At 40.7% G+C, this 17,155-nt stretch overlaps 1 long non-coding RNA gene and 2 pseudogenes across 2 annotated transcripts in view; 1 reads left to right on the top strand and 2 right to left on the bottom strand.

Moving 5' to 3' along the window:
• Positions 1-909: 909 nt before the first annotated feature.
• LOC143655820 (uncharacterized) overlaps positions 910-17,155 on the bottom strand; it is a 33,752-nt gene continuing 17,506 nt past the window's right edge. For both annotated transcript variants that reach the window (XR_013162276.1, XR_013162275.1), the window contains exons 2-3: positions 15,165-15,331; positions 910-1,173 (exon numbers count right to left, since the gene is read on the bottom strand). This is a non-coding gene — a long non-coding RNA (uncharacterized LOC143655820). The remainder of the gene's footprint in view (positions 1,174-15,164; positions 15,332-17,155) is intronic.
• On the bottom strand, positions 2,988-3,958 carry LOC143654911 (high mobility group protein B1 pseudogene; annotated as a pseudogene).
• On the top strand, positions 5,609-6,634 carry LOC143654912 (aldo-keto reductase family 1 member B1-like; annotated as a pseudogene).

Below are 17,155 nucleotides of genomic sequence, written 5' to 3' on the forward strand. Positions count from 1 at the left end.
GGTCTGGTGACATGCCACTCTGCTTTATTCTGAGCCAGGCACTCCAAATGGAGCCACCCTGTTATCAAAACAATCACTTGAATAGAGTCACCTGACCAGAGCAAGCAGGGGGCTTTCCTGTCCTGTTTCCTGAGTGCAGCCCTGATTTCTTTCGGTTTTGATTTCTTAATGAAAGAGCCTGTGCCCCTTCCTGACCTAAGTGTGAATATAGCTCTGATTCATGATTGGGGACAGCTGTGGAGACCAGAATGGGCAAGAACAGACTCACCACTTCCATGTCCTCCTTCCAGAACCTCACCCAAAAGCCGAGCAGCTTCCTTCCCTATCCAGGACATTGAAGTTGTGAGGAAAGAAGCCCACCTTTTCACCAGGCACTATTAAAATCTGCCTGCATGGCTGACTGGGCAATGTACTTCAGTTCATGATGGATTCAGCCCTGGTTCTGCCCCTGTTGTAAACTTCACACCTGGAGATTTGATGTTCCCATTTTTAAACGAATTCCTCTGAGGCTAATTTTTTTTCATTTTTTCTTCTTGTTCTTATTACATTTGTGGCATTTGAACTTCTCTTTTCTTTTTTACAGCATCAAATTCACTTTTAACTTTTAAATAAAATTTATAGTTCATATTTCAGACAATCAATCACATGTGTTCTCTACCCATTCCCTGGAGCCCCTTTTCTTCTTGAGACTCCAGTTGAGCCCTCAACCCCTCAGCTGAATGAAGGGAGAGGAAAGTCTGTGCTGCTCATGATATAAAGAGCCTGTTATTCTGCACATCTCCCTATTTCCCACCAATCTCAGAATAGAAGAAGGGAAAAAACTCTAATCCAGATTGCAACTAAATCACAGAAGAAGGGCAAAAACAGACACCATACTCTTTTAGATGTTTCACCAAAGAATTTATTGCAAGGGAGAATACAGGCCTTCAGCTCAGCAAAATAAGAAAGAGCTGAGAGTTGGAGTGCTGAAAGTAGATGCTGATATCCAGGAGGATAGTGGTGTGAGAGCATGGCTGGGACTGTGGTGCTTGACAGATGAGGCTGGCACAATGTACTGATCTGGGAACTTAGATGAGCTTATCCAAGTGAACTGGAACCCATGGAAAGGCAGGAGGGTCCTGTAGATCTCTGGAATTACAGGCTACAAATTTCTGTATATGTGTCCAATAGTAGCTGCAAAGTTTACAACAATTTACAAGGTCACAGGTGGTAAAGACACCAAATTATTGCTCTTATGTCAATTTGTCTGCTTATTCTTACAGATGATATTTGGATTAATGCAAACATCATCTACAAGAAGCTACAAGATCAAAAGTTGTATGTAGAAAAGTATTGAGGTCTTTACATCATCTTCTATAGCCACTTATTACCCGCATTGCATCATCACGTTGGGGATGCACCATTTGCACGTGCTGGATATGAAACCACTGAGCCCAGGTTAACCCTTAGGGTGGGACATGGAACGAGCCCACCATCGCCAAGAGCCCGAGCATTACAAGGAGACAAAGTTGGGAGTCGCTCTTATCTTTAGTCAGGTCTGTAATGAAAGAACACAATTATCTCCTAATTGCTGGTCTAGTCACCGCAGGCTTCCTAAGGACCTACCCCCTGAGCCGTCTGCTGTTACTGTGAGGGTGCTATTCCCTGTCGCCTCCCTTCTCCAATCTTAGCTCCGCCAGGCTTTTCTTGGGCTCCCTTTTCCCTCAGTGATTGTCCCCTCCTCACCCAGCATGAGGACTCATTGTCTTACCCAGTCTCTGTGCCACAGTTCCTATGGGGACAGATCCAGTTGGTGTCCTGAGGCTCAGGGGCAGCTTCCCACACCCTGTGGAACTGTAGATATAGAGCAGCCTCTGTGGGTGGAGCAGGCAGAGCCAGGAGGGTTTTCAGTCTTGGCCATGAAGAAACCTAGAGATTGGTGCATGGTCCAAATGTGCAATGTGTCTCTGTAATATTGGACACTCCACCCCTCCCCAAGGGTTTTCCTCTGCTGCTTCTTTTGTAACCCATTTAAGTCCAAGGCATCCTGCTGCAGGGAAGAGGTTTGACACTTAGATCATGAAAAAACACACTGACCACATCATCACCACAGGCTTTACACCTGTGCTCAGGCAGACTCTGAAGGGCCGTGTACATAAAGGCAGGCCTAGCACTTGGAAAAAGAGTCAGGAATGGCTGTTTGCAAAGGAGTGTTCTAAGTTTGTATCCTTACCCTCCTTTTGTTATGGTGACAAATATAATCCATTTCTTTTCTCCCTGTGCTAGAGACCTGAACTCTGAATCTTGCTCATCACAATCCTGTAGGTAATTAAAACAGTTAGTATCTGGATCTTTGAGAGTTTTTTCTCTTACCTATTGCACTTACATTAGGCTTATTTTTTCTTGTTTGAAACCTGGTCTGATTATTACCTCCATCTTGTTTCAGTTGACATAATCTAAAAACATGCTGAAGAGGGTCTTTTTTAAAAATCAGCCAGAGAATAAACACTCATACAAAGAATCCCAACTTAGGGCTCAGTATTCATATATGTATTTACTAACAAAAATTGTATTCTGAAGCATTCAGAATGTCAACAAAACAGCTGCAACATTTTTTTTTTGCAATTACAGAGTGGTATCAAGTTAACAGCATGACAATTATTTCGGATAAGCTGCATCAGAGACAATTGAAGGTGAAAAACTACCATCCCTATGCATAACTAATTTGTGCTGTGCACCCACAAGAAACTGCTTTAAATTTTCATGCCAATTTGCAACCCCCACACTGTACCAAGCAGAGTTAGTGGTTATTGAAAAGACCACCAGGGCAGGGCTATCTAAAGACATGTTCGGTAGTGTCTTAACTATGCAAAAAAAAAGACACTGTACAGTTTAAAAACAAATCTTACACAGCCTTACATTTCAATTTCTTCTTTAGAAGGAGTGTGTCATGTACAGGGGCATTAAATGCTTCATAGACAAGGAAAAAAAACTGCATTAGAATCAACTTATTCATCATCATCATTTTTGTCTTCTTCATCTTCCTCCTCTTCCTCATCTTCTTCCTCCTCCTTCTTCTTCTTGCTTTTCTCAGCCTTGATGACTTCATTTTTTGCTGCATCAGGCTTTCCTTTACCCAGTATGCAGAAAAATCCTTTTCCTATTTCTCCTTCAGCTTAGCAGCCTTCTTTGCATAGTGCTGCGTGTCCTCTGCAGAGGAGTTACTCCACATGTCTCCCAATTTCTTTGCAACATTGCCAATGGAGAGGCCAGGGTGTTCGCCTTTGATTTGGGGGCAATACTCAGAACAAAACAAGAAAAAGACTGAAGGAGGCCTCATTGGGATCCTTGAACTTCATTTGTTGTTTCCCCTTTAGGAAGGATATAGATTTCCATTTCACTTTCATAACAGGCCTTTGTCCATCTTTATCTTTAAATTTTCCTTGCTCTTTAGCAGCTGTAATCTTCCACCTCTCTGTGGTCTCCTTAGAAAACTCTGAAAAGTTGACTGAAGTATCTGGATGCTTCTTCTTGTGCTCCTCCCAGCAGGTTTGCATGAAGAAGGCACATGACATTTTGCCTCTCCGCTTCTTAGGGTTTCCTTTGCCCATGTCAAGTTATTTTTCGTCCGTGAGGCTCAAGTCGCCCAGTGCCCACCTGGCCTGCATTTGCCCCAGCACTGTCTCTATGGAACTCGGTGTACTCCAATCCCTGTATTGTTTTTGACCTGTACTATTTCATACACAATAGTCTGCTGTAGGGTTGTCATTTACCTTCTCGTGACTTTCATTCCATGATGTAAAGAGGGTAATTATTCCTTGTTTCTGAAATGACCATTTATGGACTGGACACGGTATTCCCTAAAGTATACTAGTCCAGTGTATATTTGATGTATGAAACACGGTTTTGGTCTCTAAGTAGCTTAGGAGAAGCAGAGGAAAATAATGATACATGCATAAATTTATTGCAGAGCGAAAGAGGTGATAACCCTTTGTGAACACAGTATTATGTGGCACTGAGCAAGGAAGGTACTTGTCCTGATGGGACAAGGAAGGCTTCCAGAAGAAAGGTTCATTTGAGTTGAGCCATAGAAAATAAACATAGGTGTCATGGTGAGGGACATGTGTCAACTTGGCCAAGTTGTGGTACCTGTTTATCTGATTGGGCAAGCGCTGGCCTGTCTGTTGCAATGAGGACATTTCATAGGATTAGGTCATGATCACGTCAGCTGCATCCACAGCTGACTTCATTTGTAACCAGCCAAAGGGGAGTGTCTTCTGCAATTAGTGATGCTAAATCTAATCATGGGAAGCCTTTTAAGGAGGACTCAGAGGAGACAGATTCCATTCCTGCTTTGGCTGGTGAGCCTCTCCTGCGGAGTTCATCCAGGCCATCCATCGGCGGCGGCGGCTTCGCAGCCTGCCCTGTGGATTTTGGACTCTGCATTCCTGCGATAACGTGAGAAACTTTTATAAATTTTATATTTGCAAGTGTTCCCTGTTGATTCTGTTTCTCTAGAGAACCCTAACTAATACAATAAGTTTATGAGAACCTCAGGTAAGAGATAAATGTTCTGGGCATGGAAAATTGTACAGAGATGTAAAAGTGTATCACAGATGGGCAAGGCTTGTGTGCTAAGAGATGGTAAACCACTGGTCCGGCTTCTGGGCTAGAAAATCAAAATTAGACCCTTAATTGGTAGCTGCTACTTCCCAGTGAAATGAATCTACATATTTTTTATTTTTTATTTTTTTTGGCATGAGCAGGCTTTGGGACTTGAGCCTGCATCTCTGACATGGCAGTCGAGAATTCTGCCACTGAGCTACCATTGCACCACCCTTATATAAGTTTTTACTCTATCTCTATATTCCTGTCATTTGAAAATGCAGTAATTTTATCATTGATACCCTTATGTAAATATGGACATAAACATAAAAACCCAGAGAGCTGAAGTCAAGAACATGAGTTATCAGGTTGGGACCTATTTAAAGGGTTTTAGATGGTAAGCTCTTACAGCAGTCACATATATTCAGGAGTGGTAACTGCTATTTCTAAACTCTGAGATACTGAGCTATTTGTATAACTTGGTCATGCCCTGGATCTTTGGATATTTGTGTGATGCCTGAGACTCAGAGTCAGAGCTCTGAAGTTATGAAAGTCAACACTACTTCATGCAGGAACTGTTTAAAAAGTTGAAAAAGGGATCAGACTTCGACTAGAGATATGAAAGAAGGTGATCTGGACAGGCCTAAGGCAAATCAGAACACAAGGTAAAGGATGATATCATCCATATTTTAAAACATCAACTTCTGTGAGAGACCAAAGGGAGAGATGTTTATTTGGTGCAAAATCTATATTTTGGGTAGCGCATTACCTAATTTAACTTGTATGGTCAGTTTCAGTTGAACACCATAAGTACATGGAATCTTGAATAGGGCATGAGATCTTGTTGGTTTGTCTAGGTTAGCGTGATTCACCAATATATCCCAGAGTAATTTGGGCAGTGAATAAAGGAGTATTTTCAAAGTCCCCTCGAGGGACTAGAGAGAATGGAGAAAACACTCAATTTCCCCATTTGGAGAATTTCTGATATTCTCACAAGCAGTGAGGTCAACAAAGCCAAGTAGCCATGGCTAACTACATCGTGCTCTGCAATGGTGCTAAGACGCCCATCCTGGGGCTGGGCACCTGGAAGACCCCTCCAAGCAAAGTGACAGAGGCTGTGAAGGTAGCCATTGATGTGGGTACCACCACATTGACTGCCCACATGTGCACCAGAATAAGAATGAGATAGGGGTGGCTATCCAGGAGAAGCTCAAGGAGCAGGTGGTGAAGTGAAAGGACCTCTTCATCTTCAGCAAGATTTGGTGCACATAGCACAAGAAAAGCCTGGTGAAATGAGCCTGCCAGAAGACCTCTATCTTATTCACTGGGCTACAAGCTTTCAGACTGGGAAGGAGTTTCTCTTGTTGGATGAGGTGGGCAATGCAATTCCCAGCGACACCAATTTTATGGACATGCGGGTGGCCATGAAAGAGCTGGTAGATGAAAGGCAGACCAAAGCTATTGGAGTATCTACCTTCAATCATCTCCAAATTGAGAGGATCTTAAATAAATCTTGCTTAAAATATAAGCCCATGGTTAACCAGATTGAGTGCCACCCATACCTAACTGAGGAGAAGTTATTCCAGTACTGCCAGTTTAAAGGCATCATGGTGACTGCTTATAGTCCCCTTGGCTCTCCTGACAGGCCCTGGGCCAAGCCTGAGGACCCTTCTCTACTGGAGGATCCCAGGGCAAAGCAATTGCAGCCAAGCATAATAAAATCACAGATGTCAATCTGTTCCCCATGCAGAGGAATATAGTGGTGATCCCCAAGTTTGGGACAGCTGGATGCATGGCTGAGAATGTCCAGGTCTTTGATTTTTTTTTTTTTTTTTTTTTTTTTTTTTCCTGGGAATCGAACCTGGGTCCTCGGGCATGGCAGGCAAGCATTCTTGCCTGCTGAGCCACTATGGCCCGCCCCAGGTCTTTGATTTTTGAACTAAGTAGTGTGGATATGACTACCTTACTCAATTAAAGCACGATGGAAAGGATTTTTGCCTTGGTGAATGCTTCCTCCTACAAGGATTATCCCTTCACTACTGAGTTTTGAAGCTATGGATGCCGGCTTTTCCCCAAGTGACCTGCTCTCCTGTTTTTCTTTTTTCTTGCAAGTGCTGTGTCATCTAAGTGCCTCAGCAGTGCATTAGCAGCCTGATGACTAATCCAGCTGGATATGGGGTATGAAGAGCAGTATCTGTGGGATAGAAGTCCTCTTCCAGTTTTCTTTGCCCTGTTTTTTTTTTTTTTTCTCGTCCAACTAGGAAATCCAAGCTGAATACCTCTTTCTGATCAAAGAGAAAAAATCTGTAATGTCAAAATAGTGCCACTAACAGTTGGGTTTGGATTACTTGGAATTATATTTCTTTCAGCCAGACTTCTCCTTGTCTCAGATAAAAAGTGCTTTTGTGAGCCAGTATATGTATATTGGCCCTACATTTCAGAAGCTCAACAAGTGCCTCCCCATTTTCCCTTTACTACAGATTATATCCCCCTTTTCAGTGACAAAACTGAGTGTTAGTATTGATTTTCTTAAAGCCACATAGCTAGGATGTGGTAGAACTTTACTTGACATCTGATCTAATAAATTTTATACTTTTCCCACTCTACCTGTGATTTCTAAATGCCAATTAATGTGCCAGTTGCATTAGATTCATTCATGGACACTTGTTAAATGACTCAAGGACAATTCCATATTCAGAGAGAGAGAAGAAGAAGGAAGAGGAAGAGGAGGAGGAAGAAGAGGAAGGATGAGAAGGAGAGAAACAGAGATTGAGAGAGACAGAGAAAGATTGGCCCCTTTCGTCAGTATATCATGTGGTATCTGGTAGTGAGAATTCAGTGAGTAAGAACATCCTTGTTTGTTTTCCTTAACCCCAAAAATGTGGGTATTGAAATCAGAACTCAGAGTCCAGTGGATTCTGGAAGAGCAGGAAAGGGAAAAACCAAGGATCCTTGTAGAACAGTCACTCAGGCCAGTAAGTACAGAAAACATACTAAGATCAGAGGACATGGATCCAAGGAGGAAGTGTCAGCAAATGTGGAGCACATGTGCTGAGGCCAAAGCATAGGTCGGGAGCTAGGATGTCACACAAAAGGGAGAGCATGTCAAGACAAACGACTGAAGGATGACTAGCCAATCAGCCCCATGAGTCAGAGACCTGCCCTGGGGAGCCAGGGCCCTGGAAAACCTACCAAAAACTCTGACATGATTTTATCTAACTACAATATTATGTTTAGACCATAAGGAAAAGCCAAGAGCTAACTGACATTGGTGGGCCAAGGCAGGATCAATGTCCATAGCAGAGTTTAGTTGAATGTAAAAAAATCAGCAAAATGTGGAGACAGGGATCTAGACGAACAATGATGGGGGAGGGGAGATTTAGTGCTTAACTAAAATGTTGACTTTATATATTTTATTGCCTTTGAGACACTGTAGAGAGTGAAAGTATATGGTAGCAAGGGTCCTGCAGTTTCCTGTTCCCTCTTTCAATGAAATTCAGGGACTTAAGCTATTATTGGGTTCAAAATTCCTCTTTAACATGTGAGATTACGTCTAGAAGAGCCTATCTTTGTTTACATCTGTGCATCTATTTCTGTGACTTTTAAAACAAACTGAGGTTGACCTCATCCACACTGGGGAAAATGAAAATTTTTCTAGGTGAGTTCAGGTCTCTTCATGGGGGCCATCTAGCCCAGGAATGCTAAGGATATAATGACAGGAGAAATTTGTAGGAAAGTCTTGCTAATCTCTTTGGCTGTTTCTTACACCATCTTAGAGGTCAATGAGGAAAGACAGCCTTAAGACATTTGCCGTAAACTCCTACTAAGGGATTCTCTGTGCAGGTCACCTTGTCATAAGTGCAGACATGGAAAGGGAATGGGTCAGAATCATTCCACGCCCTGCACAATGTATGACTGTCCTCTTGGGTATCCATATGGGTGGGAAACCAGTTCGTAATCTTCCGAACCTCAAACCTAACCCCATCACTTATTCAAGATTTTGAAATATGAAGACTTCATGGGAATGTAATTACCACGTAAATGGAGTGAAATTGTACTTTTTTCTAGATCTCTGAAAGTTGTTTTTGTATGTGTGTGCTTTTTTTGGTTTTGTTTTTGATGTGAGTTGCTTAGAAAACTCATCACACGAAAAGAGTTTCCTCTCATTTTGATCAAGTCCTGCTTAGGTGTAAAGCAACTCTTTTTGAGATCACTCTTATTTCTTGGATATTCCTACCCAAACTGAGAGAGAGGAATCACCTGTTAACATACTGCTTTACTCATGGAACCAGAGCAAAGGGAAATAGATGTTCACATTAATTTTTTCTTGCATTAACTCCATGAAATATCCGAGGAACTGTCCCAGCAAGTACTTAGGACAAGCTTACATAATGATGAGAATAGACAGCTTGGAACACATTGGAAAAATAAGGCCAAATCTGTATTTTAACTTCACCTTTTCTTCTGACTTTGGGTCCTTTATCTTTCTGTGCAAATATTTTTAAATAATTTTTCGAGTTACAGCTTTAGATAAAGTTGTATATAAAGGTATGAAATACATGTAACAAGAAGGAGGTGATACGGCTGAAGCTCTATCATATAGATTACCACAATTTTAAAAACTTTTAAAAAAAGTGTTGTTATGTGTTTATTAATGTGAATGTGTGAATAAGAAATTAACATGTCAATCTATAATTTCAAGTACATTATTGTTTAGGAAAAAAATTGTGTAAAATCATGAGTTAATAAAAAGGAAAATAGCAAGTAATAGTGCAGATAGAATGGAGCTGTCACGCAGAAATGCCTGACATCTGGGAAATGTTGAGATAAATAGCTGTGTTTGCCTACAACAAGACCCTACTTGCCTGGATTTCTCAGTGTTCCCCAACAGTTGTTCCCCAACAATTATGGTAATTGTCACTCCCGCTGATATTTTTAGGAAGTGAGGTTCACTCTTTGTTGATTTTCAGAGGGATCCTTAGCCTCTTATACTGTCACTGTATCTTCTTCTTCCAGAACCAGGATATTTTCCTGCTTCCGAGAGTCACCCCTCATTCCACCTTGGTCTCCTGCCTGCTTCACATGCTTCCTTTCAGAGGGACAAACTTGGTTATGTGTCCAGACTGCATGAAATTTTTAAAAAGACAAATTAGGATTGTGGGGAGAGTATAAGAAGTACAGTTTATTTTGGGTTTCCTCTTTTTTTTGTTTTTTACTTCCTTGAGTAATAAAAATATTTAAAAATTGATTGTGGTGAAGAACCCACAACTGTGTGATGATATTGTGAACCATTGATTGTATAGTTTGGATGGATTGTTTGGTATGTGAATTCATCTCAACAAATTGCATTAAAAAAGGACAGATCAGAGTTTGAGCCAGAACCCTGTTCCTCATCAACCATATAAGCTCAGATAAGTAGCTTGCCTTGCCTTCCCTTTTTCACCAAAGAATTATTAAAATCTTTCACAAAAATACAAAAATAACAATCCTGACGGTGTGTAACTCAGCATCTTGAGCTCAAGTGAAACCTGTATCACACCTGAGAAGTGGGGAGAGTATTATCTACTAGACGGTTTTGTAGTTATTACTTAAGTGGGCTTTTTTTTGCCCAATGTGCACAAAAGTCAATATTGTGACACCAGGATTTCAATTTATTGTGTGGTTGGCCAACAAGAAGACCTAAGGCAAGTCTCCAATCAGTCCTCTGAGCTGACGAGGCTGAGGGTTTATCTGGCATAGAAAAGGATGGTCTGAAGGAGTGTCTAAGGATGTGGTGGGGTAATATGGGTTCAGGGGCTGGGTTGGTGGAGCCTGTGCTGTAGCTGAACATTCCTGAATATAAATCACATGTTCAGAAAATGGCAGCTTCAAATGATTAGGGGCATGATTTTTACTATTATAATGAAGCAAATGTGACTTCAGGTCAGGGTTGCATTTATTTTATTTATTTATTTATTTTGCATGGGTGGGCACTGGGAACCAAACCCGGTTCTCCAGCATGGCAGGTGAGAACTCTGCCTGCTGAGCCACTGTGGCCTGCCCCAGGGTTGCATTTAACTGTTCGTGTTCTAGCAGTTAAAACTGGTTAGAGCTAATAATAGCAGGAGCTGCTGAGGTGGTCAAAAACAGGAACTCATCTTGCAGTAAAGCAAGCTTCTTGTGAATATAGATAAGGAGGTGAGAAATTCTAAGCAAGGGAAGTGGAAACTTTCTGTTAAGGGTAGGGGCTACCTAGAAAGTGGGTTAGCAGGTAGTGGTCTCATAATGAAGCTTAATAAAACTGATTTGAATGAAATAAGTGCATCCAAGTGGTGGTTAGTTCCTTCTTTATGTACAGTGCTCAGTTGTATATAAATGGTGAATGATGCTGACATATTTTAAGCTGTAAAGTTCTAGTCAAACAAAGCCTCCTCTTATGTTTAATGAGAGAATGTGAGTGATGCAAAAGGGACGGCTGTGAAGGTGCACCACAGATTGTAATTTTTGAAATAGCTGATATAAAGAAGGATTCAGGTTTTGCTTGATAACAGCAATTTCAATTAATTGCGCCACAAACACCACATATACCAAATCAGATAAACTATGAACAGGCTCTGAAATATTTTGAAGGGCAGTAATTAGTGCTAATATTCAGCTTGTTGTGCTGAAAATCCGGGGGTTAGAATTTTCTTTGTTTTAAAACCTGAATATCCTGCAGAGCCATGTCTAGATCCGATCAGTGAAAATAATAGGAGCATCAACAATTGGATGTTTTTTCATCATGTTGGGTAATATCCACTGAGTTCTCTTAAGAAACTGTATGATAGGATTACTTGGGTAGTGATTGTCAGTTTTCCCCCACAAAGTCAGCAAAGGCAATCTACCCTAACAGATGGTTCTGAAAGCAAGCATCAGCTTTCCTCCTTGTAAGAGGGAGTATCACATGAGAAGGATCCATTCCTAGTAAAGAACATGTACATTCTCTTCCCTTAAGAATTATTTGTGCAATGAGATCAAGATATGGAGATAAAGATTTTACCACATTATTAGGAAGAAAAATCCATTCTACTATTCCTTCACCTTGCATTATTAATCTTGTTGGGGAATGACTAGAAGGAGCGATTATTAGTTGCAATGAACCATTAGGGTTAATGCTTTCAGTTAGAATTTTGAATTTTTTCTCAACCAACTCTAACTCCTTTTTGGCATCCTTGCTCATGGAATGAGGGCTACTTAATCTGGAATCTCCTTGGAGTAAAGCAAAAAGATTGGACAATGCATAAGTAGCAGTACCCACTTTTTGTCTACGCTAATTAATGTCTCCTAAAAGCTTCTGTAGATCATTTAAAGTTTTTATGGAGTCTCTTCTAATTTACATCTTTTGTGGTTTTATAGTTGTTCTATTTACCGTATATCCTAAATAGGACATAGGGGTGACTGTCTGAATTTTTTCAGGAGCTATTTTGAACACGAAATTTGTTAGGTGCCCTTCTAGATCCTTGTATAACGAGATTAACTCCTCAGTTATCTCTGCTGCACAGAGAATATCATCCATATAATGAATTATATAACACTTAAAATATTGTTGTCTTATTGGCTCTAGAACTTTAGCAACATAGTTTTGGTATCAAATAGGACTGTGCAATATCCCTTGGGGTATAACCTTCCATTGAAATCTGTTCATAACTTATTTAACTTCATAAGGTAAGAGAAGGAATGGAGAAGACAAATTTTTCTCTATCCTGGACAGCTAAAGACATGGTAAGAAAGCAATCCTTCAAATTAATAACTGCCATTTTTTGGAATCATTGTAGGAGAGGACAACCCTGGCTGCAGGGTGTCCATGGGCTGAATTGCCATATTCACAGCTCTGAGGTCAGTTAATAACCTCCATTTACCTGATTTCTTTTTAATAGGAAAAACTAGAGAATTTCATGGGCTAACGGACTCCTCAATATGTCCTTTGTCTAATTGTTCTTTTTTTCTTCTTTTATTTATTTAATTTTTGTTTGTTTTAATTGTTCTTTAACTAGTAACTGAAGGGCCTCAAATTTTTCAGCTGACAAAGGCCACTGCACAACCCAGACAGGAGTGAAGGTGGTCCAGGTAAGTGGCAATGGACCCAAAGAATTTAAGAGGCTAGTTCAAGCAGTGGCCACTATGGAAAAGGCAAATACCCTAGGCCCTTATGGTTTTTATAAGAGAGGAGAGAAATAAGGTTCACTATGCCATGATGATATTTTTCTAACCCTAATCTGGAAATATGCCCTTGTTTTTGCATTGTTTGTTGGCACTGCTTACTATAATCATTAGACTTAGGGATACATATTTCAGTTTGCCATTGTTTCAACAAATCGCCACCCCTTAGGTAATAGGTAAGTCAGAAACATATGGCTGCAATTTAGCCAGTTGTCCATCCGGGTCCTGGCAGTGACAATGTTAACACTTTGTTTCAATCCTCTTGGAGTTCCTAGTCCTACTATGGAAATCGGGACTTCTTGTAGGGGCCAAGAAGATGGTCAATGTTTGGTACTAATAATAGAAACCTCAGCCCCGGTATCAATAAGACCTTTTAATGCCTTATTCTGAATAGTTATTTCATATATGGGTCTAGATTCTAAAATTTTTTCATTTAGGAACACCCCAGCCTTTCCCGTACTTCCAAAGCCTTGACTACCACGTACCTTATCACTTTTACACACAGGCACATAAGAAGAACAAGAAGTTGGGCAATACTTTCACCTGGTGAAGTTTCCATGGTGTGGATGATGAAATAATAACCAAGATTTCTCCTTCATAATCGGAATCAATAACCCCTGTATGAACTCTTACTCCCTGGGAGGTGAGACTGCTCCTTCCTAATATAAGGCCTACAACTCTTTTGGACAAGGGACCCACAATGTCTATTCTAACACAAACGGGTGCTCAACAGGCTCTGCAGCAGGGAGGACTATGGCCGCACTTACCGCAGTGGCTGGGGATCAGTCCAGGGCACAACGGAGAACTGGCTAGGTGGCGACACCTTTTGATTGTTGACTTGGACTGAATATACTCCCTTTTTGTTCAGGGCTGGGAGCATGCCCTGCTGGTAGTTTCCCTGCAGTACCATGCCATTCTTATGAAATATAGATTTACATTGAATAGACCCATGATTTCCCTTCTGGCACCTGGAACATAGTCCAGGTGGTTTAGGATTGTCTAATTTTTGTCTATCTTCTGTAACAAATCCTTTTCTTGTTTTCTTTCTACAGTCTTTCCTAGCATGACCTAGTTTTCCACAATTATAACATTTTCCTGAGAAGGGAGCACTTAGTTTTAATCCTATCATCGTTTGAGCCATCATCTCTATTTTATGATTTTCCATCCCAACATCTTGACATAGTTTAATATAACCTGTTAAATCCACTTTCTCTTTCATTATACCTATAGCCTTTTGATTGTCTTTATTTGCATTATCATAAGCACAAAGTTGTAGAACAGCATCTGTGGCTTCTGAGTTACCAATTTGTTTTTTACAGCTTCTTGCAATGGAGCTATGAATTCAGTATAAGTTTCTTTAGCTCCCTGAACTATCTTTTTGAAAAGAGGCTTTATGTTCCCCTTTGCTTTCAGTCCTTTCCCACACCCCAACACAGCATTCATTTATGGACTTGGGAAATGGCTTGGTCTGATATGATCAGTTGACTTTCAATTCTTCCCCCAGGGCCCTCTCCTTATTAGTTGTTCCAAAGAAATAGGAATATTTTGGGCTAAATTTTGGTTAGCTAAGGTATCTGCATGTTCTTCTCACCAAGGTCTGAACTGTAAATATTCTCCTGGCCCAAGAGTGATTTTCACCAAATTATACCAGTCAGCCGGGGGCAAGCGAGAGCCTTCAGCCAACCCTTGTATCAGTCCGAAAGTAAAGGGAAAATTAGGTCCATATTGCTGTACTGCACTTTTTAGTTCCTTTAAAGTCTTAGAAGGAAAAGGCTATGCCTGACTTCGTAAACCCCATCAGGATTGTTAGCATCCAGCCCAGGAGCAACTCTTTCGTGGACTGTTACAGGGAAAGCCATCTGAAGAGCATCTAAATCGCCTTTCAAAATTAGCTGTTGAACAGGTGTTAATCGATGTTTACCTGCCTCCATAGAAGGAAAAGGAGAAGGTGGGAAAAGGAGTTCATCATCTTGAATATCCTTGATATTCACCAGGGGGCAGAGGGGAGTTTTAGAGAATCATCCAAGTTCTCCTTTAGTTTGTCTAAGTTGTCAATTACTTCCTCATCTTCCTCCTCATCTTCAGTCTGTAAAGGTTCAAGGACTGACTTGATTATTGTCCAAGTGGGCCAAATGGTTACAGGAAGTGGCACACCCTGTACATGTAATTTTTAAAATTTTTTTCCTACTCTCTCCCATTCACCTAACTCTAAGCTGCCAAAATTGGGAAACCAGGAACAATATTTTCTATTATTTGCAAAAGTTCTAAAAACCGAGCTCACCGACTTTTGTTCCTCCTGTTTTAAGTAATTGTTTAAGAAGACAGACACAGGGGCGATATTTAGTAGCGCTATCACTATTCCCCATTATTACCCTGCTTATTTTATCTGAGAGTGTCCATACCTTTTAGTTTCTGTTTCCTGGACTCAAAAGGTCTCTAAATCCACTCAGGGATTCGTGACGTGGCAGTTTCAATTTTCGCTCCAGCGATCCTTCTTCTTTGAGCCCCACGTTGGGTGCCAGTTGCTGAGACCAGCTCAGCAAGAGGGGCCAAGGAAGGCACCATGAATCTGAAAAATAAGGACATTCATTCAGAAGAGTCTTTTAAGATGAGAGCAGGGGACTCATGTCTCAAAGGACAAGAGCCTCAAGTGTTTGCTCAGCACTGTACTTACTTTCCTCAATGAAGCAGAAAGCGCACAGAAATAACTCTTGGTATGCATTTGTTCTCTAGCATTAGTCCAGACCAAGTGACTGCCTATTCCTTCTTTATGAGGGTAATGATTAAGGGACAAAGAGCAGGTTTTTGTTCATTCTTTTTCTGGAATGTTAGCCAGGCAGATGTTTCTCAACTTTGGCTGACTTTAGTTTTCTGAAGTTAACATTCCATCATAAACCACAGGTCTCAGTGTTCTGAGTATGCAGATGAATTTCAAAGCTGTTGCTTTGACTCCTTCTTTTATTTTTCCCTTCACTTTTTCACCTCTAGTACCAAGGCCACTGGACTGAACGTTCCTGAGGGCAAGGTGCCTATATCTTGGTAATTATATCCCATATTCAAGCTCCTTGCTAGTATAGCTGAGCTGCCAGAAATGTGTGACCACGTGGTGTTTTTAGACTCTCCAACATGTTAGATGTTCTTCTGGACTCAATCTCACTTGAGCAGCCAAGTCCCAATTATCAGAAGCCCTCTAGGTCCCATTGTTTATTCTCTCATTCTATTTCTTTGATCTGTATTATAAATATGATCTTTTGGTATATATTTTTATATTGTCAGGGGTTTTTTTCAGAAGATGAACTATTTTTCAGTTTTTACATTGCTTTTTTTTCCCCTTCTTGTAGGGTTGTTGCAAATTGGTGTTAATCATGGATAGTTTTCTAATGTTCCTGTGTCTCATCTAACTCAGGAACTCTTCATTAGCTCCCCCACTACTTTCATATTTCAAATTTACTGCACCTTTTCTTCGATAAAGTGACAAAGTTTGAGAGGAGCAACACCACATGTAATTTTCTAGAAGTAACAGCGAATTGCCCACAGATTTGTGTCCCCTATAGCTAAAAGTTGTTGGGAACTGACAGGTCAGCTAGAGACTAACACTTCCTGGTCTCACCCCAACCCCTTGAATGTAAAGGGACATGTGATTTAGTTCTTGCCCATGGAGTGAGAGTGAAAGTGCTATGTGTCACACGAGGACTGAGGCAATTAAAAAATGGCTATGTATTTCTCCATATTCTCTTCCTGTTTACCAGCTGTATGCCGTGGACTAAGGAATGGCAAAACCACAAGATGGAAGGAGACTGTGTCCCTGAATAAGCACACAGAAGAAGGCTGCCTGCCAAGGAGCAGATTTTGGACATTTATGTAAGCAAAATATTAACACTTTTTTGTTAGGGTACTAAAATTTGGGGATTTATCAGAAGTTACTCAGCTAATGTGGATAAAACATAAAAAGTCTTTGCCAACAGCTCATATTCTAATTTATTCAACTGATAATACGGAACATTGGCATGTGCTGCATCCCTAGGCATTGGACATAAGGAGGTAAAAGGGATCATCTATCTCCTCCAGAAGCTTACATTCTCCTGGGAGAGACAGAAAAGTCAACAGATACCTCTAATAAGTTGTGATCAATGGTGTGCTGGTTTGAAAGGAAGTATGCCCCCTAAGAAAAGCCATGTTTTAATATAAATCCCATTTCATAAAGGTAGAATAATCCCTATTCAATACTGTATATTTGAAACTGTAATGAGATCATCTCCTAGGTTGATGTGATTTAGTCAAGAGTGGTTTTAAACTGGATTAAGGGACGACATGTCTCCACCCATTTAAGTGGGTCTTGATTAGTTTCTGAAGTCCTATAAAAGAGGAAACATTTTGGAGAGAGAGATTCAGA

Source organism: Tamandua tetradactyla, chromosome 14 (assembly GCF_023851605.1).
Source record: "Tamandua tetradactyla isolate mTamTet1 chromosome 14, mTamTet1.pri, whole genome shotgun sequence".
Classification (NCBI taxonomy): Eukaryota; Metazoa; Chordata; class Mammalia; order Pilosa; family Myrmecophagidae; genus Tamandua; species Tamandua tetradactyla.